This window comes from Micromys minutus (assembly GCF_963924665.1).
Source record: "Micromys minutus genome assembly, chromosome: 22".
Taxonomy (NCBI): Eukaryota; Metazoa; Chordata; class Mammalia; order Rodentia; family Muridae; genus Micromys; species Micromys minutus.
Genome location: NC_137957.1, coordinates 17715701 through 17733888, shown reverse-complemented (window position 1 = coordinate 17733888; position 18188 = coordinate 17715701). Strand labels below are relative to the sequence as shown.

Below are 18188 nucleotides of genomic sequence, written 5' to 3'. Positions count from 1 at the left end.
AAGAACTAAAAATGTAAATTAAAATGGAAGCACTCAAAGGAGAAAAGGGTCAATCAAGAGGAGCAACGAAAATATCAAGATAAAAGAGAGTTTGGTAGTGACATTTACATTGAGCTACGATTGCCTCTTGACTTCATATGTATTTTGTAACTTACACAAAATTGTGTGTATGTGATTGTCACCGGAGATAAGGCTCACCTTTATTTAGTTAGTGTCATGCCTACACCCAATCATAAGTTCAAACCCAACCCTCATTGTGACGGTACGCAGTTGGGGGATTTCCACAGCTGATTAGTCCATGAGGGCAGAGTCATCATGAGTAAGGTAAGTGTTCTTGTAAGAAAGGTTCCGCAGAGTTTCCCTTGCACTTTCTGTTATGTGAGGTCATGTTTGGAAGCCAGCTCTCTCTGAACCAGGAACTAGTATGGTAATGGGCTGTATTTGCCCCAGCAGCAAAGCCTCTGTATTAAGTCCCTATATGTTTGTTTTACCTCAAACTATATTTTGGGAGCTGGACATACATGGATCTGGCCTTTCTGTAAGTTCCATCCTGGTGCAGAATATATACAATCTACAACTAAAGTCTTAAATAAGATGATAGATTGTGGTATCACAAAGGTGGTATTAGCAGGAACCATATCTGGTACAATGCTAGTTTAGGCAGAAGAAAAGGGCAAGGAGAAGCAAGCCTAAAGAGTCAACGCTGAATGAAAGTCAGAGCCATGAGAAGCTTAAAGAGCTCTAAGCAGAAGAACATTTTATAATGGGGACCGAGGGTGTGGCAAACACCCTAAGACAAGGATAAGTCTAGTATGTCCATAGAAGAGGAAGAGGACGGTATCACGGGAAGTCAAGATCAAAGTGTAGTGAAGGTAGATTTCAGAGCACACAGATCCTGGAGGATGTTGTCAAGGTTTAAAGGTTTCCTTCTGGATCAAATGAGTCAGCAAAGAGCAGTAGGCAGGAGATCAACGTGAGCAAAGGGCTAATGGATTCAGTATTTTACCATCACTCCTGGTCCTGAATATTCTGGACATCAATTTGCATGTTCCAACCAAAATCAATACACAGGGCCAATGACCCTGAGTCCACTTAAAAAGACGAGTGGAACTCATGCTGAAATAGCAGAACTCTTTCGAGGGAAACCTGGGGTGAACATTCACTCTTTCTGCTTGTAATTGAACCCAGCATTTTTAATGGAGAATAAAAAGATTATATTCTTAGTTGGATACAATTTGCAGAACGCATCTCTTAAGAGTTATTAGACATTTAAAGGAGCTTCAAGAAGAGGAGCTGAAAACAGGAGACAGAGGAGGGCTCATTAGCACAGGTCTTCTGTACCAGGTTCCTGGCCTCCTACAGTGTGGTGTGAGATGAGTGTGACCGCCCACGTTCCCACCTCCTTCTCACCTCCCCATTATCACCACTCCATTTGCACCTCACTCCTTCTCTCTCGCCTTATTAGCACAGTTCCATTCCTAGATTAATTGAAGGAGAGGTGTTACCAACAATCTCTCACTACTACAGTTCCCCATCTTTCTCTCCTCTGCCCCCTCCCTTCCTACACCGGCTCCCTCTCCTCATCTCCCATCAAAGCTTCATTCAGAATTTCATAAACTTGCAGATAAAAAAAAATGTTTAAGATTCCTAGTAATAGTTTCTATAAAAGAAAAAGGGTAATATATCTAATCTACATAAGGTAATATATTTATTCTTTCTTCTCTTTTTTTCCCAGACAAGGCCTCCTTATGTAGACCAAGTTATCCTTAAGTTCCGAGATCTCCCTGGCCCTTCCTCCCTCCCTAGTGCTGGGACCAAAGGTGTGCCCTACAGTGTGTGACCAGAAGGTCCTTGCCAGGTCAAGGGACACATTCTTAGAGGAACTTTAAAATATCAGCGTAAGGAATAGCCAAATGTTTCCAAAAGCCATGAGAAAGAGAAGCTGGCTGTGGTGTAGCAGCCAGTGTTTTACGTGGTTATTTTATATGGAGCTTCCCTTGGCACATTTCCGGAGCTCCATCACTGATACGTAGTGTGCAGTTTCCTGGTAGTGATTTGAACTGGAGCGATTCACATTTGCAGCAAGGTAACTTCAGGGACTAATCAGTGCTAGCAAGCTGTCTGGATTGGAATCCTACCTCCATCCCCATCTAGGGGAATTTGGGTGATCATTTCACCCTTTTACCAAGTTTACTTCACCATAAACTAGAATAAAAAACACTGTATACCTGCTGAGGTTAAGAGGAATAAATATAAGAATGTGCTTTGAATAGTCCACAAGAATAGCCCAACACTACGTCAGTGACCACTAACTAACCCTACAAACTCAGGCTCAGTATGACAAGTGACAGTTATCCTTGGTGCTAACAGAATGATGTTCCACACCCTCGGTATAGCACATATGGCCTCTGGTAAACTCACTGCCAAATATTCCCAAACAAGCCTTTGCTCTCCAGCACTGGGTTCAAAGAATAAAAAGGCCCAGCAGCTAACATCACCAGCCTAGTTGTGCTTCTCCAAGGACCAGCTGACTGCTGCAGCTGGGGTACTCAAGAGGACCTTAATCCATTTGCAAACCAAGGATTGTCTAGACCTTGCTCAAATGTAAGATGGATGGTGTTTTTTACATGAATGAATGTTCTGCTAAGATACTCAGATACGATGTTTCAAAACCTTTGGGCATTACCTCCCCCCCCCCCCATTTTAACAGATATGCTAAAATTTAATGTCTGATGAGCCTTTATCATTTCAAAGCACTTAATAGGCATTATGCTAAAAATTATGTATTCCTCTAGTTAAACAGAATACTCGTTGAATGTCTACTATATGTTGGGACACAAGAGTTAATAGCAAAAAGAGTTGCTGCAAAAATGCTCATCATTAACAACACAGGATGTTGAGTGCTATGAGCGAGCACAGTGAGGCCACAGACAAGAATCCAGAGGTGCTAAGTGTATTAGCACTCAACTCCACAGGACCAGTGGATCACAAAATGAGAGGATGCTTCAACATGGGCTTATTAAGTCTGTGCCTTTTGACAATGGCCAAAATAACATTCTAAAATGCTTTCTTTGGGGGAGTACTTGTTGAAGATCCTGTCTTCCTAGTCACAGATGGATTCTGTTAGTTTCCTTCCTCTGCATCCATTCAGTTCCTGTCTGGGAGGTGGGAGGAGTTATTTATATATATGTGAACAGGGAGGAGGGAGGCCTCCACAGCTTGCCTTCTAATTGCATGCAGAATCCTGGCACCTTTTGCTTGGCCCTTGGCTGCTTCCCCACACGGTGTCTGGTACTAGAGACATAAGATTATGAATAAACCAATAACTGTCCCAGTTTCTACAGTGCAGGACACATGTTTTATGAACATTAAAATTCACGGTTTTTTTTAATCTGAGAAAGAATTAAGCCTGGGTTCTGACATTAATTTCCACTTGTCTTCCTCTTGGCAGAGTGGATTGTTTATTTCTGTCACAGAGAAGCATTAATTTTTTTGGCATGTTCTGCAAATCTAACTCCTCTTTTTAAAAAAAAAAGAAAAGAAAAAAATGAAAGAAAAATTAAAAGAATCCTTTTCTGTCTTTACCATGCGCTTCTTTGTATGGATTCCAACTGATAATTCTGGTTGGCTTATATTTTCAGTCATCTTTTGTGTTTTCTATTTTGAGTTTACACTAAAAAAGTCGGTTGTCAAATACAGCCTTTGTTTTCCTTTCAGATCTTGGATGCCATGGGCTTGTATACATTGGTGCTCAATAATACTTATTTTTATAGTAACTTCCCTAGGACTCTAGGATTGGTTCTCTCTACTTGAGTTTGAAATCCTACACATTATTCACGGAAATCAGACATGACTATATCGACTTCCTGCGCCCTTTTCTGCCCTCCCTCTTGGGATGGGCTCCAGGCCTGCTGCTGCCTCATTGCCAGCTCTCAGCATGTCAGACTTATTATTGTGTCACGTGAAGTTATTAAAACCAATGACCAGGTTAACATATTTCCCCTGCGTCTGAACAATATTGACTAATATGTCTCTTAGATATTTTCCTCTCAGAAGAAATACATTCTGACGCGATCCTGGGTTGACAACAGCCTGGTAATTTTCCCATCCATTGACATTTACTTTGGAAGTTTAAGTAGAGAAACATGTAGCCCTTGGAGGAACTGTGGGGACTTTATTTAAGACAACAGCATAGGTGTCAGAGTCACTGATAGATCAAGCTCAACCCTACAGACAACAAAATCTATCGGCAGTAGCACAGTGATGGGATAGAAAGTGCCAAAGACAGGACAGCCAGAATGGTTGTCTGTGGGAATCTTGCTACACTGACTTGCAAGCATTCTGCTTGAAGGCAGACTATGGTAGTTTGAATGAAAACAGCTTCCATAGGCACATAGGAAGTGACCCTATTGGAGATGTAGCCCTGTTGGACTAGGTATGAACTTCCTGGAGGAAATATGCCACTGGAGTTGGGCTTTGAGGTTTTAGAAACTCAAGCTAGACCCAATGGCTCACTCTTTCTTCCTGCTGCCTGCCTATCCCGATATAAAACTCTAGCTACCTCTCCAGCACCATGCTGCCTGCATGCTGCCATGCTTTCTGCCATGACTATAATGGGCTCAACCTCTGAAACTATAAGCCAGCCCCTATTAAGTGGTTTTCTTTATAAGAGTTTCGGCAATGGTGGTATCTCTTCACACAGTAGAGGCCCTAACTAAAACACAGACTATGTTTACATCAAGGATGGAAGAGTAAGGACTTGGTCAGGTACAGGTGATAAGAAACTCAAGAAAGCGGATCTTCTCTAAATTAAGATCACAGAATTCTTGTTAAACTTTGACTTGGAAGGCTAAAGACAATACCCAGAGAGGAAATCTAATTGGACGAGAGCTCAGAGGTGCCTTACAAGTTATATCAAGAAGCAATCAAGCTGGTACTGACTAGGAAGCATCCTCCCTTATGGCTACCCCCCATGGTACCAAAAGGTACAATGCAGGCTGATGGTAGGGAAAAGTCATAACAGTAATACTTATCTGTAAATCCTGTAATCTATAATAGTAACCAGCATGATAAGATGTTCACAAGTAGAATAATGCCACAAATGTTATAGGAGCAACCAACTACTTTCAGATTGGCTTTAAAACCTGTTCCACAGGAACACCTAATACACAATTCACATGCCCCAAGTGTAAACCTAGTTACACTATTTGCTAGAGGGACATAGTATCAAACTATCCTCTAAATCTGCATACACATAGATTAGCATAGCTCTCAAACCTCATCGAAGTTTCTCACAACTGGTCAAAGCACAGAGAGTGTCTGTGAAGTCCTCACCACAAATCACATCTATTGGTCATCTATCACAGCCTCTCTACAAAAGGCTCAAGGACCCTAACAGAAGAGGGCCAGTCAGGTCAGAAAGATTACAGGAGCCAGACATTGGTGTGGGGGAGGGGACTAAGTTGGAACAAAGTCTTCTGGGCATGACAGGACCACTGCTCTCATGAACTCAGATGTAGGTGATTTGCTCAGGATTAAATGAGTCCACATTTCAGCTTGAAAGTGGGGGAGCTTACAAGCCCCTAAGAGTAGCCGAGGAGCTATTGACAATTGATGCTTTCTAAAGGAGGGAAATTCTGTTTTCTTTAGGGGTGTGGTCCCAGCAAGCCAACTGTGCTCTCACGGAAGGCTCCACACCCACAAGTATTTGGGCAGCACAAACTGGATTCAGTGAAATGTAAAACACATACATACATAAAGTTAGAAAAGAGAGAATACGGATGGAGCAGAAGATGAAAATGATCTAAATACATTATGGATAAAGTTCTCCAAGACATTTCAGTTTTTTCTTACAAAGAAGATTCCTTCTCATTTGCAGTTTCCTCAGCTTAACAAGCAACACTGAGTCCCACAGTGACAAAACAGATTGGTTTCTAATGGTGACCTTAAGCAGGTCATCAATATGATTTGAATCCCACAGAATCAATTAATCAGAGCTCACAGGGGCTCACAGTAATCATGAAGCCTGTATGTGAACACAGTAAGCCCTCCTCAGACATGTTGTGGTTGTTTAGCCTCGGAGCGTTTGTGGGACTCCTAACAGTGGGAATGGTGGTTTCTCTGACTCTTTTTCCTGCTCTTATGACCTCTTTATCCCTACTGGGTTTCGTCATTTAGACTTGATATGTTGTTTTATGCCTAGTCTTGTTTCATGCAGTTATGCTGTGTTTAGTTGATACCCCTGGGAGGCCTGCTCTATTCTGAAGAGAAACAGTGGACCAGTGAATAGGGAAGGGAGCCTGGGGGGGGGGGGGGGACTAAAGTATGGGAGGGAAGGGGGCTGTGGTTGGAATGTATTTTATGAGAAAAAAAAAGTTAAATTATAGATGTCAATCACTGTTATTGATACATAAAAATATTCCTTTATAAAGTCATAAATACAGCTAGTTTGACTCCCTTAAAGCTGCTGCATTTATTCTACATCATTTCAATCTTTTAATATTATCAATCCTTGGCATAAATATCTTTTTATTTAAAGTCATTATTTAAAATTTTAAAAAGTAACCAGGGCTTGTGGCTCACATAATCCTAGCACTTGGGAGGCTGAGCTGAGATTTTTATAAATTCATCAATGTCAGCCTGAATTCTAAGCCCTCCTATGTTAGGAAAGGAAAGGAAAGGAAGGGGAAAAAAGGTTTGTTTATACTCCACAAACTTAGATTGCCCTAATTGGGAGAATTCTCTTCACAAATGCACTTTATGCTTTATGAAGAAAATATCTTTACCTAGTCCTGCATGCAGGCAGCACACACATTATTACTGGTGGACTAGTGATGTCCCTGTACTAACGTGGATTAGAAGTAAACTGGTAAGAGCTCATGAGTGTTCTTGAGCATCTCTCCTTTCACAGCCTCTACATTCTATTTATTTCAGGGCTCCACAGTCTTTCCATCCCACGTCTTAACCGTACCTCTCCTTCTTCAACTGCCTTTTCTTTAAAAATCTTCTTGTAGATAGCATACATAGAACTAAGCACACACACACATAACACACACAAACCAAGTGTTTCATCTTACAAGATGCTTGAATTCTTTCTATATTACTTTATTGGATATTCTCTGTATTTACATTTCAAATCTTATCCCCTCCCCCACCCTGCCCCCCCCCACTTTTTTCCATGAAGTTGCTCCCTCTCCCAAACACCCTCTCCACCTCAATGCCTTGGCATTCTTCTACACTGGGAAAATGTACCTTCACTGGACCAAAGGCCTCTTCTCCCATTGATGCCAGACAATGCTCTCCAACTGCATATGCAACTGGAGCCATGGGTCTCTCCGTGTGTGCTCATTGGTTGGTGTTATAGACCATGGGAGTTGTGGAGGGTCTGTTTGGTTGATAATGTTGAATTCTCTAACTGTAATTTCAGGCAAGGTAAAACAAATTTAAGAGTGAAGTGACATTTTTTTAACAATTGATGTTTCCCAGCAACCCCTCAAGTCATAGTACATTGGCATGCTTGTGCTAATTTGATTCTACTGGTGACCCTAAACATAATCTTAAGAATAAGTAAAAGGAAAGGGAGATCTCAGTGGTTAAAAGTGCACACTGCTCTTGAAGAGTACCCTAGTTTGTTCCCTATATCTGTGTCAGCAGTTCAGTCACTTGTAGCCCTAGCTCCTAGTGAATCTAATGACTTTGGCTCCTTGGGTAGTTGTATTGTGTGCACATATCCACACACAGACACTTTATTAAAATTTAAGAATCTATATATATGTAATTTGAGTGATATGGTCAATGTCATTTCCTGCATAGGATTCATGCTTCTTCACTGTAAGTGGTCCAGTACAAGTATACCTCGCTAAGTATCTACTTGTAGAATCAAATCAAATTATAATCTTAAATAAGTACCTTGTCTCATTAAGAAGTAGAGAAAAGGCACCCAAAAACTGTTAGTTCAGGCATAATCCCAGCCCTCAACGGCTGAACCTGTGAGTTTGAGGTCACACTAGGCTAGAGAGTGAGATAATTGCCTTTAAAAACTTTTTTTAATTATCTGATTTATCATTATTTACAATGAGGCAGAGTTATAATCTCCTTCACTTTTTCTTAAAGGAAATTTGTGTGGACTGGATGTATGCACTACATGCACACAGGTGTACTTGGGTGTGTGCCCAGTGTGGACTGGATGTATGCACTACATGCATACAGGTGTACTTGGGTGTGTGCCCAGTGTGGACTAGATGTATGCACTACATGCACACAGGTGTACTTGGGTGTGTGCCATGTGTGTGGCTGGAAGCGAGAGAAGGATGCCTAGTTTCCTGCTCTATTACTCTCAGTCTTATCCTTGAAGCAAAATCTCTCACTGAGCTTGCTCAAGCAGGGTTTCAGCTAACAAGCCCCAAATTTCTGCCTAAACAGTGCTAGGGTTACAGATCCACACATGGGTGTTTACCTGGATCCTTGAATTCAAGTCTCCATGCCTGTTCAAGATGTGCTTTTATATCCACTCTGCCTTTTCCCACGCCACCAGTTGCTGCAGTAAATATTAAAGAAAAAACTGGTTCAACCCTTTTTTATTCCCCGTGATAGAATTCTTTCTTTTAATGTTTGAAAAGCACAACCCATAGTTATAAAATAAAATACTATTACTATAAGATCACACAGTCCCATAAAGAAAAGAAAAACAAAATCTTAAAAGAAATATTTAAACCTGGGTACACATTTCATTGCCAACTTATGGACAATAGCTAAGACATTCAGAAAACTCAGGAAATGCAAATCAAAACAATCCTGAGATTCCACCTCACATCAGACAGAATGGCTAAGATCAAAACCTCTGATGACAGCAGATGCTGGTGAGGATGCAGAGAAAGAGGAACATTCCTCCACTGTTGGTGGGGTTGTAAACTGGTACAACCACTCTGGAAATCAGTCTGGCGATTCCTCAGAAAATTGGACATAGTACTACCTGAAGACCCAGCTATTCCACTTCTGGGCACATATCCCAAAGATGCTCCAACACACAATAAGGACACATGCTCCACCATGTTCACAGCAGCCTTATTTATAATAGCCAGAAGCTGGAAAGAACCCAGAAATCATTTAACAGAGGAATGGATACAGAAAATGTGGCACATTTACACAATGGAGTACTACTCAGCTATTAGAAATAATGACTTTATGAAATTCTAGGAAAATGGATACATCTAGAGAATATTATCCTGAGTGAGGTAACCTAATCACAAAATAACAGACATAATATGCAGACACTGATAATTGGATAGTAGCCCCAGAAATCTCTAAACATCCCCAGAAACAACTCACAGATCATATGAAGCTCAAAAAAAAAAAAAAAAAAGGCCAAAAAGTGGAAGCCTCAGTCCTTCAAAAAAAAAAAAAGCAACAACAATAAGTGTATAGCACCCACACAGATGGGTTCAACTCTCTATCATCGGCCCCTATGGTCTCACTCCGAGGGCACAGTTTGATATGGAGCTGCGCGCACAGACTCCGCCACTCAGTCCAAGCCATCATCGAGGTCTCACTCTGTCCTCATGTCCCAGGTGGAATTATTGCCCCATTGTCTTCTTTACCCCACCGCCCAGCACAAACACGACTCTAAGGCCTGATAGCTTTTCACATGGGTTTATATATTCAATTCTCAATCCACAAACCCTCTACACCATAACACAAATGTCCAATGGACAGAGATACAAACTGCCCCTCCATATAAGATAAAAGACCTATAAAGTCCTTAAAATATCCATAACTACCTATTGCCAGTTAAGTCCACTCATTCTTCTCGAGCTCCATCTTGAGCTTCCCTTTTCTCCCTCTTCCTCTTCCGATTTCTTCCCTTTTCTCCGCCTACCTCTCTCTGTCCAATCATGTAATGCCTTAACGTAAATCTACAGCCAGTAATTATTTTGATATGAAATACTTCAATTTTATTCAACATCTGTTACTTCTAAAGTGATTCTGTAGAGTCTTGAAGAAATATTGTATAGTATGAAATAAAAGCTAAGAACAAACAATAACTTTAAAATCACTTTAAAATATAAATTCCTAAACCTTAGATCATATTAACCCCCATCCTCCACAACACTCTTCCGAATCATCAATTTTAATATTTTTATAATAGCTGGTTTTCAAATCACTTCAAAATGTCTTAAAGCATGAGCATTAGAATATCTAATTTGCCTTTTATTGGTATTCAGCACTAGTCCTTTCACTCCCTCCCTGCTCACACCTGTCTCTCACTCTCCTGCCTCTCCTTCATCTGTTTTTTTGACAAAATGTTATAAGTGTGTGAGTGTGTGTGTTCCTCATATATGTCTCAACATAAATTTACATTCTGGTCAGAAAGAAAGGTATATACATATATCAAGTCTAGAGAACTATAAATAGTTCTAAGTAACTAGAGTGATATAGCAAGATACACACTTGTGGGTATCAAATGCTGCTGACAAATGTATTCCCTGAAATACACTTTCTTAGGGTATATAGCACTGTATGAAACACTGCCTGCTGTTTCTTGAAATAAGCATTTTCAACTGGCATTTTCTTTGCATTTTCTGTCTACTAAACATTACCATGTACCAAAACAGTTCAACAGAGTAATCTGTAGTGATTCTTTTATTCAATTCAAAAGAATTTATTTTTTGTTGCTTAAAGAACATAGACTGTAAATAAAGCTTTAAAACACTTCCCAGCAGCCCAGGGTGGTTAAAAAAGTCTTCATAGGCATTACAGGTATCTGTATTTTCCTAATCTTCTCTAGTGGGGCTAGGGTAGAAAGATTTACAATAATAAGGATAACACCTATGCTGCAACTGCTAATTAAGGAACAAAAATCAGTTACATGCAAGCAGAAAACAAAAAAAAAAAAAAAAAAAAAAAAATCCATGAGCAGGGAAGCAAGCTTTACTTTAACAGACTCTACCATTGATGGTTTTGAGACAGATCTAAGTAAACCAGTGTATCCTGGAAGCTGCTATGTAGCCCAGGCTGGCCTTGAATTTATGAATCATTCTGCCTAAACTTCTCAAGTGCTGAGATTACAGATATGAGCTGCCACACCTAGAAAGTTGGCTTTTTTTTTTTCTATATTGTAGCAAATACTTGAACAGTTTAAACATGGGCAAACTAGCATTAGGTCCTTTTAAGCTAGACTGTCTCCCTTTCTCAAGCTACCCAATATGATAAAATCATAACAGAGAAGCAATTTGTACAGTTCTCACATTAACCATGAGAAGCCAGACCCCATGATCAGTTGGGACCCTTTAAGTTATCACATTTTTTTATATTGCCTTTTCTACATGACTTTGTTCATGAAACACCACAATCAGTGAAATGTTCAAAGAAACAAAAACCAATTAATTGAAGATAAGGTGACTAAAGGGGAACACAGTCATCAAGTCTTCTGTCTAGATGATAGACTCAGAGTCTTACTTCTTCAAAAACTACTTCAGTTGTTCCTGTAGGAAAAGGATCTGCTCATACTTCTGCTTCTCCTGTAACTTGAGCTGTTCCAGCAGACTGGAAATGACTCTTGAGGGTCAGGTTTTCCAATTCTCCGAGGAGATCTTTTTGTCTTTGTGCTTTGCTCTGAATCTCTTCGAGTTTTTTCTCCTTGAAATGAATCAGCTTCTGAATTCCCAGGATTACTGAACTGCTACTTTCACTAGCTTCACACAAACTAAACTCAATAAACTTGGCTTGTACCTCTCTTTCCAGTTCTTCAGAATCATCTTCCTCCTCCTTTTCCTCCTCCTTTTCCTCCTCTTCTTCCTTTTTATCCTCCTCCTCCTCTTCCTTTTCTTCCTCCTCCTCTTCCTTTTCTTCCTCCTCCACCTCTTTAATCTCTTGATCATCTTTGCCACTGCTAGAATCATTGAATGTGCTCTGAGGCATAGCACATACTGATGAGGTATTTCTGAGAGCACTGAAAGGTGTTGGAGTACAGGTTTCACTTTGCACTGCCTTGGTTTCATCATCAACAATGATTTCCCATCAGCTACTGATGGCTTCAGTATCTGAGCACAGCAGCTTCTTCACTTTGTTTTCCACATCTTTCGAATCAATGTAGCCACTCGAGCTTTCTTCTTTTTGCTTCCTATGAGAGGGCTTTTTTGTTGATTTCCCAAACCGTTTCTTTCCGACATTTTTAAGTGGTTGAGTAATGCCGTGATTCCATTTTTCTTCTTCTTCCCTTTTGTTTCCCATTGCAGTAGCACCAGCAGAGGTAGCTGGTTCTTCTGGGGAAGAGTGGAGATTGCCGTCAGCACTGCACAAAAGCATCTGGGAAACATCTGCTGTTTAATAAAAGGTTTTCCTATCGTGAGTTTTCAGGCTTCCAATAATACAAGGCAAATCAACAACTCTGACAGACAGTGAAATGCCATCTACCTGAACAATGGCGTTCCGAGAATTAGGAGACAAGTCAAATTTTAGTTTATCTCTCGCGGCGGCATTTCCAGAACGCATGATCTTCCTGACAGTTGAAGCATGTTATGGGGGGCAGACGCAATATGAACTGGTTCTCGAGTTCATGAGGAAGTTCATCTTGGCTTTTACTCATCTTGGCTCTTTGGCCTATCTGCGCCAGTACTGATGTGAGGCTGTGTGGCCTGGAATCGAGCTTCCTTTCCTATGTCCTGGGAGGGACAAGAAAGGGGCTTTGGCTGGGGCCTGCAGGATCTGAGGGCTACAGTGAGGACGAGGCCTCAGGGAGTCTGTCCCATAGGATTAGAGTCTCACCTGAACAGGCAGGATCCGTCAGCACACTGGCCCCTGGCACCTCATTCATGTGCCCCTGGCCAGTAGGCAGGCAGCTGGCCTCTAATGGCTTCTTCACACCTCAGCAGGCTTCAGTGGCCTCCCAGTGCCTCCACTAGTCACAGCAGGTCCTCTGCATGCCACCTCAGCATGCCTCACAAGCCTCCTCGCACCTCTGTGTGCCTCCGTGTACTCCTCCACGTTCCTCCTAAGTCCTCCACAGTCCTCCACAGGCCTTGTGGCCTCCCTGGGCCTCAGGATGCCACCTCAGGCCTCGCAGCCTCCTCTGATCTCTTGTTCCTCTATGCGCTCCGCTACCCCACAGTTCTCCACAGGCCTCCCTGATCCTCCGTGATCCTCCTCAGTCCTCCTCAGTCCTCCTCAGTCCTCCTCAGTCCTCCTGGGCCTCCACAGGCCTCTGGCAGCTGCTTAACCAACAGCAGTGAGTCTCTTGGTAGCAGGTACTGAATACCTGGACAGGAAGTTATTTTGAAAAGGACTATGGGCGCCCAGCAGGCACTTCCGGTCTGAAGGAAAGCAGAAGGATTTGAAACCTACTGTTTTCACCTAGCAGGGACCTTCAGCTACTGGGTGGCTTCAGTGTTATTTGGTGTGTGTTTCTTGTTTTGTGTTTGTTTTTTTGTTTGTTTGTTTGTTTTTGTTACTTTATACAACAAATGCTATGACAGATTTCCTGGCTCCTTGAACTGTTTTAGCTTGTGGGTTGGCTGGAACTTCCCGCAGACTACTGGAATCTTCACCAAGCCCCTTCCTAGGCTATTTATTTTGTTTGTTTGTTTGTTTGTTTGTTTAAAGACTTTTAGACAAGGGCAGGAGGCTATTAGGCTCAGTGCTGACTAGAGATGTCTTAAACTAAACAGCAGCCAATTATTCTAAACGCCACAAATATGGGGAAGGCGGTGGGGACCTTTCTGAAACAACTACTTCATCATGGTATAAGTTGTATGCCAACCTAAAAATTTGTATTTAATATTGCGAGCTGTTAGCTGGTAACTGTAGGAATGGCACAGTGACTAACCTAAACAGCCTAGCGCTAGATCACAGAAACAAGAATACAAAGTCATCAAAGAACAACTGCTAACTTCTGGAAAATAAAATATACTTTACCTCTGGTAAAATACTATTACTGAACCTATAATCTCTAGTTGTTTCTATACAGGCCTTTATAGAGGAAAAGAAATGGGAGGGGGATTGAGTGGGAGCATGAATCTATAATCCAGGGGGTACTGAGTGAGACCATGAATCTATAATCCAGGGGGTATTGAGTGAGACCATGAATCTATAATCCAGGGGGGATTGAGTGAGACCATGAATCTATAATCCAGGAGGGATTGAGTGAGACCATGAATCTATAATCCAGGGGGGATTGAGTGAGACCATGAATCTATAATCCAGGGGGGATTGAGTGCGAGCATGAATCTATAATCCAGCAGGCCTTATTATTTCCCTTGGAAAACAAGGATAATCTACAAATAAGTGGGTTTTTTTTATTTCACTTCTCATATATCTCAACTTTGTTTTTTTTTTTAACTTTTTAAGGACAAGTATGGATAACAGATGTTGGCAAGCTTCACAAATACATTAACTATATGCTGCTGCTAAGTGGATTTTTGAATAGCCTTAGTTTCTCCTTCCATTACTGTGAAGTAAAAAGAAGTAGGGCAGCCATTTCTTTTGTTCACTTTCCCACATTGCAGTGGCTAATGTCCTTGAATTATTTCGAAGGCCTACTACTGCACTTTTCTTGGTGAGCTACTCTATGAATAAACTGGGATCATTGATCACTACTGATCTATGAGTACTATAAAGCACAAAAATAAATCAAGAAACTGAGGTTAATACAATAGAATATCTGTAATCTGTAATTTTAAAGCAACCATTTTTATTATTTAGTTTGCATAACAATGGAGAAGTTGAAAATAAGTTATTTTAAAGGGAAATGGAGAGAAGAGAGGATCTCATAGCCCAGACTAGCCTCAAAAGAAACAAATAGTAGCTGAAGATAGATAAACTCTCAAATGCTGAGATTCCACATGTGCACTACCACATATGATTTCATCATTTGCTAAGCATTATTATAAATGGAAACTACTCTGGCAATTTTAAAATTTTTAGTTATATGGTCATATTTTTAAAGTATTTTATTATCTAATATTGTAATGATATATATAATACATGTGCACACAGGGCACACACACACACACAAATATGCACACACACGCGAATATGCACACACACACACACACAGAGAGAGAGAGAGAGAGAGAGAGAGAGAGAGAGAGAGAGAGAATTTTAACAGAAATCTGAGGCAAATGTAATAAAAGGAAAGGGCCAAGGTCCAGTCCCATCAAGCAGAACATATAACCTTGATTATATCTTTAAAATCATGGATATAAAGAAGGGGTTGTTGACTCTCCCTCAGTGACTAAGGAAAGCAACTGAAGTCAGACATGTGTCAGGCAGGTCCTGCATGTAGGTCCAGAGAGGTTATTATGTGAAGCTGTGAAGGTGAGAACTGAATTGCATTGGGGAGCTCAAGATTTTAAAGATCCCAGAACCATGGGATGCCTGCCAAGGAAAGCTGCAGACAGGGTGTGGAAGCAGTCCAAGGCTGAGAGACATGTTGCAGTCAACAAAGCTGAAAGGAGCTGGAGTTCCAAAGAGAACATTGACATCAAAGATGGTGATGCAGAATTTAGAATTCTCCCTACTGGTTTTCAGTCTGGCTTTGGCCCAGTATATCCTTATTATGGCCCCCTTCTTGACATTTTGGGATGGTAATATATATCCTATGCCAGTGTATGTTGGAAGTGTGTGATCTGCATTTTGATTTTGCTCTGGCACCTACCTTCTTGTCACCATGCTCCCAGCATGTAAACCAGCCCCGAGTCAAATGCTTTCTTTCTTATAAGAGTTGTCTTCCCATAATGTCTCTTCACAGCAACAGAGCAGTGACTAAGAAACATAGGTTTAGGTAACAAATGACATATTAACATTTTATGTGGATGTAAAATTTACTCAAAAAAGGAAATTTTAAGATACCCAGTGAGAATAGGCATACATACTATTTCTACTGATCTTTAATGAGTCATGTTGCATGTTCACTATACCATTCTGTCCTCAGAAATATGTGCCTTCCAGAATGAATTCTTTGATGTTTTATTATCTATTCCAACTATTGTTTTCTGGTGCTGGGAACATAGTAATAGACCTATCTAAAGTTCATTTTTTCCAGGAATGCTCATCTCCTTATTTGCATATACATCTCAGTAGAGGTCATTTTCTTGGGTTGTACTTACTCACTTCACATCTGTTTGTAAATATTTGTCTGCCACTGCGTGAGAGTTTTATCATTTGTAATGAAATTCTAGATAAGAAGCTTCAGGAAACATTTATGCTAGAGATAAAGTGTGCTGAGCTAAAAAGTGACTAGGTGGAAAACTATTTTTACCACAGGCAATACCACCCACCCAGTCTTCCTTGAAAGGAGGATTTCACACGCTAAAAAGATAGAGATAATTCAGGAAAGAGCATCCTTCTAAATTAGTTTTAATTTCACATTCAATGCAATGTGATAAAAAAAAACAGGGACGAACCAACTAAAATCTATGTATGTATCTGTCAAGTAATTATAAAACTGCCTAAGCGATAACACACAGAAAACAGCCACCTTATTTATAAAACTGCCTCAGCAATGACACACAGAAAACAGCCACATTATTCACTGCATGAAGGCAGAGCTTACACACTTTTGCTGATATTTCAAAAAAAAAAAATGTTGGTAGCTTAATGAATAGGTAATGTGTTTTTCTTTTTGAGAGACAGACAGAGAGAGAGAGAGAGAGAGAGAGACAGAGACAGAGACAGAGACAGAGAGACAGAGAGAGAGACAGAGAGAGACAGAGAGAGACAGAGAGAGGGAGAGAGAGCGCCTGAAAGTACCATGAATGCATAGGAAAGTTAGAGGATACCTTGTGAAATTTTGTTTTCTCTTTCCACTCTGTGAGTTTCAGGGATCATATAGTCAGATCAATAGGCTTAGTGTGAGTGCCTCTACCAACTGAGCCTTGATACTTTTTTTAAAAGATTTATTTATTTATTACATATAAGTACACTGTAGCTGTCTTCAGACACATCAGAAGAGGGCATCAGATCCCATTACAGATGGTTGTGAGCCACCATGTGGTTGCTGGTATTGAACTCAGGACCTCTGGAAGAGCAGTCTGTGCTCTTAACCACTGAGCCATCTCTCCAGCTTCTTGATACTTTTTTAAATTATAGTGATTATAATTACATTATTTCTATTTTCCTGTTCCTTTTCTCCCTCAAAACCCTCCCATGTACCACCCTGCTTGATCTCTTTCAAATTTATGTTATCTCTCTTTTTAATTTGTTGTTGTTATTGATGATGACTTTGTTGTTGTTGTTATATGTTCCTTAACATATAAATACAACCTGTTCTGTCCATATATGTGCTTTCAGCGCTGACCATTCTGTATTGGATGACCAGTTGGCATGCTCCTCCCTGAGGAAGACTATTTGTTCAATGCTCGGCATGCCTTAGTTCACAGTAGCTATGTTCAGCATGCCTTAATTGCCTGTAGTTATTTGTTGACAGTTAAAACCTCATGAGATTTTCTCTTGTCGTGTTAGCATGTCCATTGGTATCACCCTTGTTCAGGTCATGCTTGTTCAGCCATGTTGGTGAGACTACATGAGTATAGTTTCTGCCCTTTCTAAGAGACACCATCTTACACAATAATCCTCGGGGTACAGAAGTGATATATAACTTGGTGGTAACCAAAAACTCTCTGGTTAGACTTAGTCTACTCAACAAGAGGGAAAGCGTGTCTGATACCAGAAACATAGCCACCTACCCAGGACTAGTAGAGTGCTAGATCTTAGGAGAACACACTACTGCCAGTTTACTAATCAGGCATAATCCTTGTACCAACAAGTAAGTGTAATTCTCAACCCCTCATCAAGAAAACTTTGCTTTGCAACAAAAAGTGACCATTATATAAAACCACACCAATCAAAATGCAGAATTGTGAAGTCCTGTACCCACTGACACATTTACAACAAAATTCTTGCACCTACAACTCAGGGATCATTGCAGAAGATGGAGAAGAGCAGGTACATGAGCCAGAGGAAAAAAGGAAACAATTGTCCCTAAGATTATGTTGCCTTACTTTTTGGGGACAGACTCTTTCATGACCCAAAACCTCTAAGTTTTTGGTGAGGCTGAATAACCAATGAGTTCCTAAGATCTGCCTGTCTTTGCTCCAAACAAAAGCTGGGATCTACATAAATGTGCAGCCATGCCTAGCTTTTTATAGAGATGCTGGGGATTTGAACTCTGTTGTTTGTGCTTACGCTGCAGGTGC

The 18188-nt window shown here is 40.7% G+C and overlaps 1 protein-coding gene and 1 pseudogene across 2 annotated transcripts in view; one reads left to right on the top strand and one right to left on the bottom strand.

Annotated features, from left to right (window-relative positions):
- The window catches only part of PTPRR (protein tyrosine phosphatase receptor type R), a gene marked incomplete at its 5' end in the record, with an annotated part of 242463 nt that overhangs the window by 80082 nt on the left and 144193 nt on the right, over positions 1-18188 (top strand). The gene's annotated exons all lie outside the window — the stretch shown is intronic.
- Positions 11451-12583, bottom strand: LOC308434657 (transcription initiation factor TFIID subunit 7-like; annotated as a pseudogene). Its single transcript has one exon. The product of its transcript is annotated as a transcription initiation factor TFIID subunit 7-like (transcript).